Below are 9,211 nucleotides of genomic sequence, written 5' to 3'. Positions count from 1 at the left end.
GCGCGCTCGCCCGCCGAGCCCAGCCGCGCTCCCGCCTCCAGGTGCGGCGCGGGGTCCGCCCGCTCGCCCGCCTGCTCGCCCGCCGGGGACAGCGTCCCACGGGGACGAGCCGGCGCCTCGCTGCCCGGGCTTGGCGGCCGCGCGCGAGCGAGGCGAGTGCCCGGGGTGCGCTGGCCGCGGTACAGTCGCGGGTGCGAGATCGCCCCGCTTCGGGGCGCACCGAGTCTCCCGGCTGCTCTGGATTGTGTGGCTCGGATTGCGTTTCCCGCGAGTGGGCGTCGGAAGAGAAACCAAAGGTGGTAAGTGATCAGAAAGCTGCGCTTGCTTCTGGGATTTGGCCCCGCAGGGGTGACAGACAGTCCAGTCTACCAGACTCTTGTCTCATCCTCCTCTGCCCTCGACCAAAAACAGCCTGGGTGAGTTCCAGGCACCGAGTTCTTTTCTCAGTGGAGGTAATGACTTGGGGCTCTGTGCTTCCCCCTGCGCCCCCCGCACCCTTCTGGTTACACACTTAAGAGGCAGCCCTGTTAATTAACTTTAATTACAATCATTTGGCCTCCACCTGCCTGAACCCAACACTGTACCAGGGGACCTCTCTGGAGTGCGGTTACCAGGCAGCTCTTTCACCTTCAGTGTGAGAAGCAGTTCTCCTGGGAGAGTTGGTGTCCATCTATTAATTGAAGTAAGTTTTTATTTTACTTCATTCTGACAGTTTCTTTTTAAAAAATCAGTCTTGGATTTCTTGGTGGCGGTCTGGAGTTTCTTTGACTTGGAAGATTTGTGAAATTATATTGTGAACAATAACCTTTGATATTTAGATGAAAAATACAAAAGAAGTGATAAGATTCGTGCACGCTGTGTGGAAAACTGTCTCGGGTCCTTCTAAGTTAGATGAGGGAATAGCAAGTTTGTCCTTGAAGTATAGGACACTTAGTAGCACATAAGTTCATTGTTTGTTTTAAGTATTGGAATACGCTATTTTTAAAAGTACACTTAATCGGATGTCATTGCTATTCCCAATAATAGCTTTGTACTTACAAGCCCAGTATCGATTCTCTTTACTTCAGCTCCGTGCACCAGAAGTGTATGGAGCATTGCCTGTAAGTAAGTAGAAGGTGGCTATGAATGCGGTAACTTTTTAAAGGAAAGGAATAGCTACGAGATTATTATTTGTGACTTTTATACACTTGCAAGAGAAGTATGGAGGGCAAAGGCACTTGGTATTCCACAGTTTAACAATGTTTAAAGGAGAGAAAATAAAAGTGGGTCGTGCAAGTAGGCTATATCCTAAAATGGAAATATCCCTGGCTCTGGTCCAAGGAGAGATTGAACACACATTTAAGGTGGGTCTTCACACCAAAAGTGTTTTATATAGACTCGATGTGTCAGAGCTATTTTTTTTTAAATAAAATGTACCTAGAGAGTAAGTCAAAAAGCTTGTTAAAACTAATTTATATGGGTCTGCTGTCTTGTATTCTTTCCTTCCTCTCCTTAGGCTGTCACATGCGTTTTATGGGTTGCCTGTGAAAAGAGAAGCCGAGGGTCCACTTAGAAACAAATTCTTGTTTTCCCGACATCTCAAGTTCCCAGTTGTGAGGTTCATGGGCACTCAGTGAATGCTTTTCCGATTAAAGGACTTTGAGTTACCATGGTTAAGTAGAACTCAAGTTATACTGGGTTACAGTTTTTGTTTCTTACATTAGCATTTTGAAACTAAAGTTTTAAAAACCTGTTTCTGAGGATTCTGGGTTAGAGACTTCTCCAGGTCCTAGGAGGAGACTTGGCCTTCTGTTTTGTTACTTCCGAAAGCATTTCCTTGCAGCTAACAAACTCAGTGTGGTGAACTTGACCATAAAATTCAAAGTATGAATGACAGCCACAGCTTTAATAGTTTCTGTTGTCACGTGCCCAGCCCCTTCTTCAGACTTGTGTATTGAGTCACTTATTGGTCTTTGCTTTTGCTAAGCATGTGGAGTGTTTCTGATTCTTCTAAAAGGCTAATCAAGCGATGTCTTCTTATTGGACCTGGTAATGTGTGTTAACTTTTAGCCAAACACATGGAATATAAAAGTAGAGGATAGTGGATGCCTCCCTAAGTCATTTCTACATTAGAGTTTACTATTTTAGGTTTTTAAAAACATTGGTCACGGCGTGGATAGATGGCTGTATTTCCACCAAGCCTAATGACATGAGTTTGATCCCCAACATCCAGGGCCTCATGGTGGGAACTGACTCTAGCAAGTTGTCTTCTGACCTCCATCCAAATGCTGTGTCACTGCCTTATATGTACATATACATGTACACCCAAAAATCAATACATTGATATACATAAGATATATATCACCCAAATAAAATATGTAATATTAGCAAAGTCATTTGGTTCACTTATTTTTTTTTTCTTGATTGGAATAGCAATGGTATTCTCTTTTAATTATTCTGTGTAAAAATTTTCTTAAAGTTTTTACTCAGCATAAGCAGACCTTTACTGTTGCTCAAATGAGAACAAACATGTTCTGATATGGGTAAGGTAGGCATTTTGTTGAAAGCTATTTGTGAGAGAATTATTTTTACATGTCTATAGGGGTGGATCATTGAGAGAATAAACGGTTTATTGTTCCTGAAGGTTCTGAAAAAAGTAGAACGTAAAATGAAAACAGAAAACAAACAAAAACACCACTGGTTATGCTGTGTGGCTGAGCACATGGAGAGAAAGGCTTGTCTGTCAAACAAGGAAAATCACTTTCCTGGTTAGCAGATGACTTGGAAGACCGGGGTGGAGATGGTCAGAAGGACTGTGGAGAGAGTTTCACTTCATTCACAAGAACTGCAGACTCTTGCTTTCCAGGTCTTCAACTGACTTCAGCTGTCATTCTGACATCAGTTCTCGTTGAACTCTTCTGCTCCGCCTTCTTGCTGTGGCCTGATGTTTATCTTCTCTCCCTGGGCCTCCTTCCTTCATGGCCTTTGGTCTACTTTCAGGTGTTGGTGTCTCCACCTGTGGCCTTTCTTCTTGAAAGAGAAGAGAGCTACTTCTGACTTTAGCTCTTGGAAAGCTCCAACTTGCTGCAGTCTTTAGTTGTATCCCTCAAGTGGATGGGAGATTTCTAGAGTCCCTGATCACTTCTAAAGGATGGTGTCACATCTGTGTGAGTTAAATAAAGCACTGCACTGCAAACCCTGTAGACTTTAAAGTCACAAAGCTGAGTCTTCATGTTGTTTCAGAGTAAGTGCTATTTTGCATATGTCATGTTCTTCTGAGAATATTGTCCTGTCTCCCTAACCCTTCCTTACTTGTACTGGGCAGTTTGTCTCAGGGCTGGTTGTTTATACCCAAGCCATTGCCTTTGCTTATTGTCAGGCCTAAGTCTGCTCTTTTTTTAACCTACTGGAGGGAGGACATTGAATCTTCACTTTGTAGCCCTCGATGCTGTTTTCAAGTGAGATAAGAAGTACTGTTATCTTGAACTGAAAATATTTCCCGCTATTATCTTGGAGAGAGCCGTGTCCTTTAAATATTTATTGAAGGAGTAGATGTAAACAAAAGGGCGCATAAGTTCAGAGACACTTGAAGTACTTGTCTTCTCCTAAGAACAAGAGACTTTAAGAATCACAGAATCAAGAGGAAGCTCTTGAATTCAGTTGGAAAAGAGGTCAGGGTGCTATTTATAAATGCAGAGAGGAAACATTCACAGTAGGCTATTTTGAAACATCTGGTTGTTGGTCTAAAAATGTGGCTCTTAAATTCAGAGACATGGTGAATAGATATTTGTACTACAACATTCAGATGTAATTCACACACAAAAAAGTGTGTTTATATCACAAGTCTGCATGTAAAGTTCTTTGTACTGAACTGTAGTGTTGTTTCAGTTTTTGTCTGGATTAACTGAATGTTAAAACTGTGTTCACTTTATCACAAAATTGAACCGTGTTCACAGTATCACAAAATATATGCCTGTTTGCTTCCCAGTTCAAGATTTTGTAAGGATTGAGTTCAGCTACAGACATGCTATAGACTGTAGTTTGGGCCAGGAAAGGGTCTGTTCCCAACAGAAGAGATACAGGTTTTGAAGCACATGGGTCGGCATTGAACACAGTGGTTCAAGTTTCAGTTTGTCATTCCTTGTGGAAACTGTGGAGGATAGAATCTTTCTTTGGTTGCCCTAAAGTTATGGCTTTACTTGACAGATCTCTCCATTAGAATTTAAAAGAATTTTCAAACCTCTACTCATTAGCTCAAAATGTAAATGTGCTGTGGCCAAGAGGACTGAACTATTCTGATACTATCTAAAACATACAAATACAGCCATGGGCATGGAACACTGTAGTCACCCTTCATACTAAGAAAAGGAGTTGGTGTTCTGGCTTTGACAGACACACTGAACTCTAGATTGCAGAGTTGTGGTTTTCTGATTGCACAATAAGTAAAAAATGTCTTCAAATAATCTTTTCCCTTTCATCCAAAAGCCAAATGATTTTGCTTAGGATTCGGCTATTTTAAGATCAAGTTTCACTTATTTTGCATCTAGCAGCTAATGACTGAATATTTGCTATTTGCCAGAAACCCTTCAAAGGGCCAGTGAATATTTAAACATCTCACACTCAAAAGAGCCCGGAGTTGTTTGCATTATTATCTTCTCTGTGGTGACAATGGTGAGACTGGGAGAAAAAGACATTGTGGAAGGCCAAAAAGGTTGTGTGCAGCAGAGCTGGAGTCTTTGGTAATCACTGTAGTCTGTGTCCCAGGTCTAAAGTCTTCCAGTCTCAAAACACTAATTATGTATCTATCTCACTAGTTTTATGAAGCTCTGCTTAGCGTACTGCTGTTTTAAGTGGTTTGTGGGCATATTAGAAAAATAATTTACAGTCCTCTTTTTAAGAAGGTGACATTACTGTGCAGGCCAAAGAATAACACTCAAGCCTAGTACATTCATATCATATGATATAATTAAGTGTAGTATTGATTATAACAGATTAATTAATAATAGCCAGCACTAATCTTATGCTTGCAGTTCAAGACAGGTCATTCTATATGTGTCTTATGTGTATGTTTAAATAACAAGTTTATTAGAAATTCTATAAGGAATTCTATTACATAAATGCTATAAAATAGAGAGGAAATTCTATATATTCTATATAAATTCTGTCCTCATCTTAGTAAGGAACCTGAATTTCAGAAAAGTTAGATAATTTTATGAAAATACCCAGTTAAAAAATAGAGGAGCCTATGTCAGGGAGATGGTTCACTGGGCATTAGCCTGACAAGACTGGTGACTTGAGTTCAATCCTAGGAACGCACACTCAATGTTGAATGTAGTGGTGCCTCTATAATCCCAGCATGCCTACTATACTATAGGAGATGAAGTCCTGAGAGCGCCCCCTCCCCTACCCCGGAACTCTTGGGCCTTCCAGCCCAAGCACAGCAATAGAAAAAAGAAAGACCATGCTGTGACATGACAAGGTTGGAAAGCAGGAACCAGCATTTTTCTTGCCACACACACACACACACACACACACAGAGGGGGAGAGGGAGGGAGGGAGGGAGGGAGGGAGGGAGGGAGGGAGAGAGAGAGAGAGAGAAGGAGGGATCGAGGGAGGCAAAGGAAGAAGGAGAGAGAGAACACATAAGAACACAGACAGAGAGGGGGAGGGAGGGGGAGGGAGGGAAGGAAGGAGGGATAGAGGGGGAAGAGGGGGAGTGAAATCAATAAAATGAATTAAAGAGTGGAGAAACCTGGGTTGGAATTTGGGCATTATGGTATCTAGTATGGTGTGGGTGGATTTAATGGGGGATTAAGGGCAGATGGAGTAGGAAAAGCTCATGGACTAATCGTACTGCACTTTGAAGATGGAACTGTCAAAGGAGGGGAATAAAATGTGCAAGGAGTTCTTTCTGTTTCCTCTCTCCTCTCTGCTTTATCAAATCACCATCGTAACCACTTTGTCAGTGTACAGTTGGCTAGTGTTATGTGTGTTAAACCTTCCTTCTTACTAAACTGGATCATTATGCCCATTAAACATAAACACCCCCTCACCTCTCTACTCATGGATGCTCACAGTTTACCCTTGATTCCTTACAGGATTATTTGATCACTCACCATAACACTTACAAGTGTGTTCATATAGTACTTTCCTTTCTCTGACTGGTTTATTTTACTTAGTAAAAAGTCCTAAAGGCCCAATATTGTGTTAGAATTTTCTTTCTCTGTGTGTGTGCTTCTGTATGTGTTAGGCATTCGCATGTGTATGCATGCTTGTGTGTGTCGACATGTGTGGGCACACATGCATGTGGAGATCTGAGGGTAACCAGAGAGGCCTCAGTCACTTTCTATCTCACTTACTGAAATGGTGTACTTCCTTTGAACACACGTACACACTTTCTGCTAATCTAGCTAGGCAGCCTGATCTCAGGAGGATCCCTGTCTTCTCTCTACTGAGTGCTGAGAGAACAGGGACGCTGTCATGCTTACTTGTTATCTACATGGGTACCGGAGACCAGAGCTCAAGTCCTTATGCTTGAAATGCACATATTTTTCTGGCAGTCATCTCTCCAACTTCCATTTTTAAAACAAAACAAAACAACAATGAAACCAAACAAAACCCTCTCTCCCCCATTGCTTGGGTGCATATTTTGATCATTCATGTGGCTATATACCTTGGGTTGCTCATTTTGTTCTCATTGGAAGTTGAGTCTTTTTGTGCCAGTCCTTTCTCTTGAGGTCCAGCTGTATTATTGCCCTCATCACTGCTTGCTCCTTTGGCCAGTAGATATTATTTTGTTCTTATTTGATGGTTTGTTTGTTGGCTTGATATTTTGCTGGGTGAACTTCTTGGTAGTTACACATAAGGGATCTTTCTGCAATGATATGTCCAGAAAAAATATTACTAAAGCATATATTACCATTGCTATAAAAAGTGATGTCAGAGATGTTTACCATTAACTTGTTATTGGCTGTTAAATCTCAAGGAATGAACATGTAAATGAATTGAGCCTTCTGTATGTAATCACTTATATTGATACCTACAACTGTAATAAACCTAAAGGTTATATAACACTTGGGCTTGCAAGCTATGGAATATAGTAATTTAAGTAGGACTCTTTAGTGTAGTGATTCTCAACCTGTGGGTGGTGACCTCTTTGTGTTTATATTTCAGATCTTTACATTACGACTCATAGCAGTAGCAAGATCACAATTATGAAGGGGCAGTGAATAATTGTATGGTTGGGTGTCACCACACCATGAGAAACTGTCTTAAAGAGGCCAAGCTTAGGAAGGTTGAGAAGCACTGCTCTAGTGAGTTTGAGTGTTCAGACTAATGAGAGGAAGGATATGATACCATTATCTATTTACCATTTGATCAGCTGAGCGGCTATAAAGAAATATGAAGGCCAGCAGTGGGACTTGCCTTCCTAAAGAACTGTGAGACTACACAGATGATTCACAACAATGAGTGTAGTTACCAATGGAAGTCCCAGGAAAAATGACAAAGTGCGTGTGTCTGGAGAAACAGGGATAGGCTAGTGATGTAAATAAAAGCAGGGCTGAGACGATCCTAGTCTGTGGGGGACCACAGGTAACAGATATGGCACAGGTTGAAGGACTTGTATTCCTATAAGGAGTTTAGTTTTGCCATATAATAGGGTAGTTAAGGAAGTGGCATTAGGAAGGGATGGCAAAGGTTCAAATTTTACCTTGGGTGTGAAAATACAAGGCAATGGCAGTATGGAGTTAGTTCAGATCTTTAGGGTTTCAGTCGGCTTCAAAGAATGGAATTGAGTAAAATGATAACAATACATTTCTCAATGTCACTTTCTCTTTTGCTTGATTTTGTGGAACGAGATTGTTGAGTGTTGTCTTTATGGGTACTTGGAGTTAATATCTCAGTATTGGACAGTGGATTTTTTTTTTTTTTTTTTTTGGTGAGCCAATATGATACCCATTTCCCGTGACTATATTTTCCACCAAAACAGTGAACATCTCTTCACTCTGTGATCTGAACTAGTTGGTGCACCATCCTATTGACATGATGCCTTTTAATCTTCTGAGGAGTAAGCTATGTGTCCTCCAAAGTTTACTGTCAATTTGAAGGCAGAAACATTTTTTTCTACAACCACAACATATAGGGAACTGATTCATTCGTGTTGGGAGGGAAAATTGGTACCGTTTTGCTGATATATTGCATCACCTCTCTGAACTGTACTACTCAGTCACAGAGATGAACGAAACAGTTTCTAGTATCCATTGGCTCTAACCTCAGGAGACAGTACCAGTCTACTGGGAACTACTGTTATGGAAGACAATAATCTCCCATTGTTATTAGATTCTGTAAGACAAGTATTGTAAGACATAGAAAGTTATATTCACTTTTGTAGCTGTGTTCAAAATTTCATCTTAATCATGGGATTTAATGATTTTTAAGCCTATTATTTTATGACAGTTGCAGCTTCCAATTCACTAGAGGTAAGACGATGGGATTCCTTAATGGATTAAACACCATGAAATCTAGTTCTCCAAATGTGTCTATTTTCTTACCATAGGAATTACAGTCAACAAAGATGATTCCAGAAATTCCAGAATTGACTTGTCTGAGTACTCAATGCCCTTATACTTTAATGAAGTGGCTGAGGTACAAACCAAATTTTATTCTTGTTTTCTTTCCTACGTCAAAGAGGTAAAGCAAGCTCCACTGGGAAAGGGTGAAGACAGTGAGAAGTGAAGAGGGTTCAGGGGCCTGGATTTTCTTCCATGAGGCAGGAGGAAAGGTTGTAGGTGCCCAGCAGGTGTGTTGGCATGACTCCAGTTGATCTCTTGCCATATTTGACTCCTAACCTTAGTGCTTAGATGGATTGGAGAAATTTGAATCTGTTCTATCACTGCAACTTACTAGCTTGTTGACTTAGAGACTGAATTTTAAAATAATAAATCCGTCCTACCTTTCATCCTGAATACATAAGAGGTATCAGGTAGTAGGAAAAAACTGGTTTGGGTACAGTTAAAGCAAGAGTAAAGTAGCTATATGTACTTACCAAAGTAACTGGTGGAGGAAGCAATCTCTGAAAAAAGACACCCAGTGAGACTAAGGAACTGATAGAGTGAGCCGTGAGCAGTGGGGATGTGGGTTATGTACTGGAGATGAAGAACTGAAAGAGATAGGAGAGAGAGAGAGAGAGAGAGAGAGAGAGAGAGAGAGAGAGAGAGAGAGAGAGAGAGAG

General features: G+C 41.1%; 1 protein-coding gene across 3 annotated transcripts in view; it reads left to right on the top strand.

Annotated features, from left to right (window-relative positions):
* The first annotated feature begins 187 nt into the window (after positions 1–187).
* Positions 188–9,211, top strand: part of Arap2 (ArfGAP with RhoGAP domain, ankyrin repeat and PH domain 2) — a 166,642-nt gene continuing 157,618 nt past the window's right edge. The window contains exon 1 of one of the 3 annotated variants that reach the window (XM_028765220.1): positions 188–299. The gene's annotated coding sequence lies outside the window, so the exon portion shown is untranslated. Of the gene's footprint in view, positions 300–586; positions 683–9,211 lie in introns of those variants that run through there. The other 2 variants (XM_028765221.1, XM_028765223.1) reach the window with 2 other exon arrangements.

This window comes from Grammomys surdaster, unplaced genomic scaffold, assembly GCF_004785775.1.
Source record: "Grammomys surdaster isolate TR1022 unplaced genomic scaffold, NIH_TR_1.0 150, whole genome shotgun sequence".
Taxonomy (NCBI): Eukaryota; Metazoa; Chordata; class Mammalia; order Rodentia; family Muridae; genus Grammomys; species Grammomys surdaster.
This window is presented reverse-complemented; position numbering and strand designations above follow the sequence as displayed.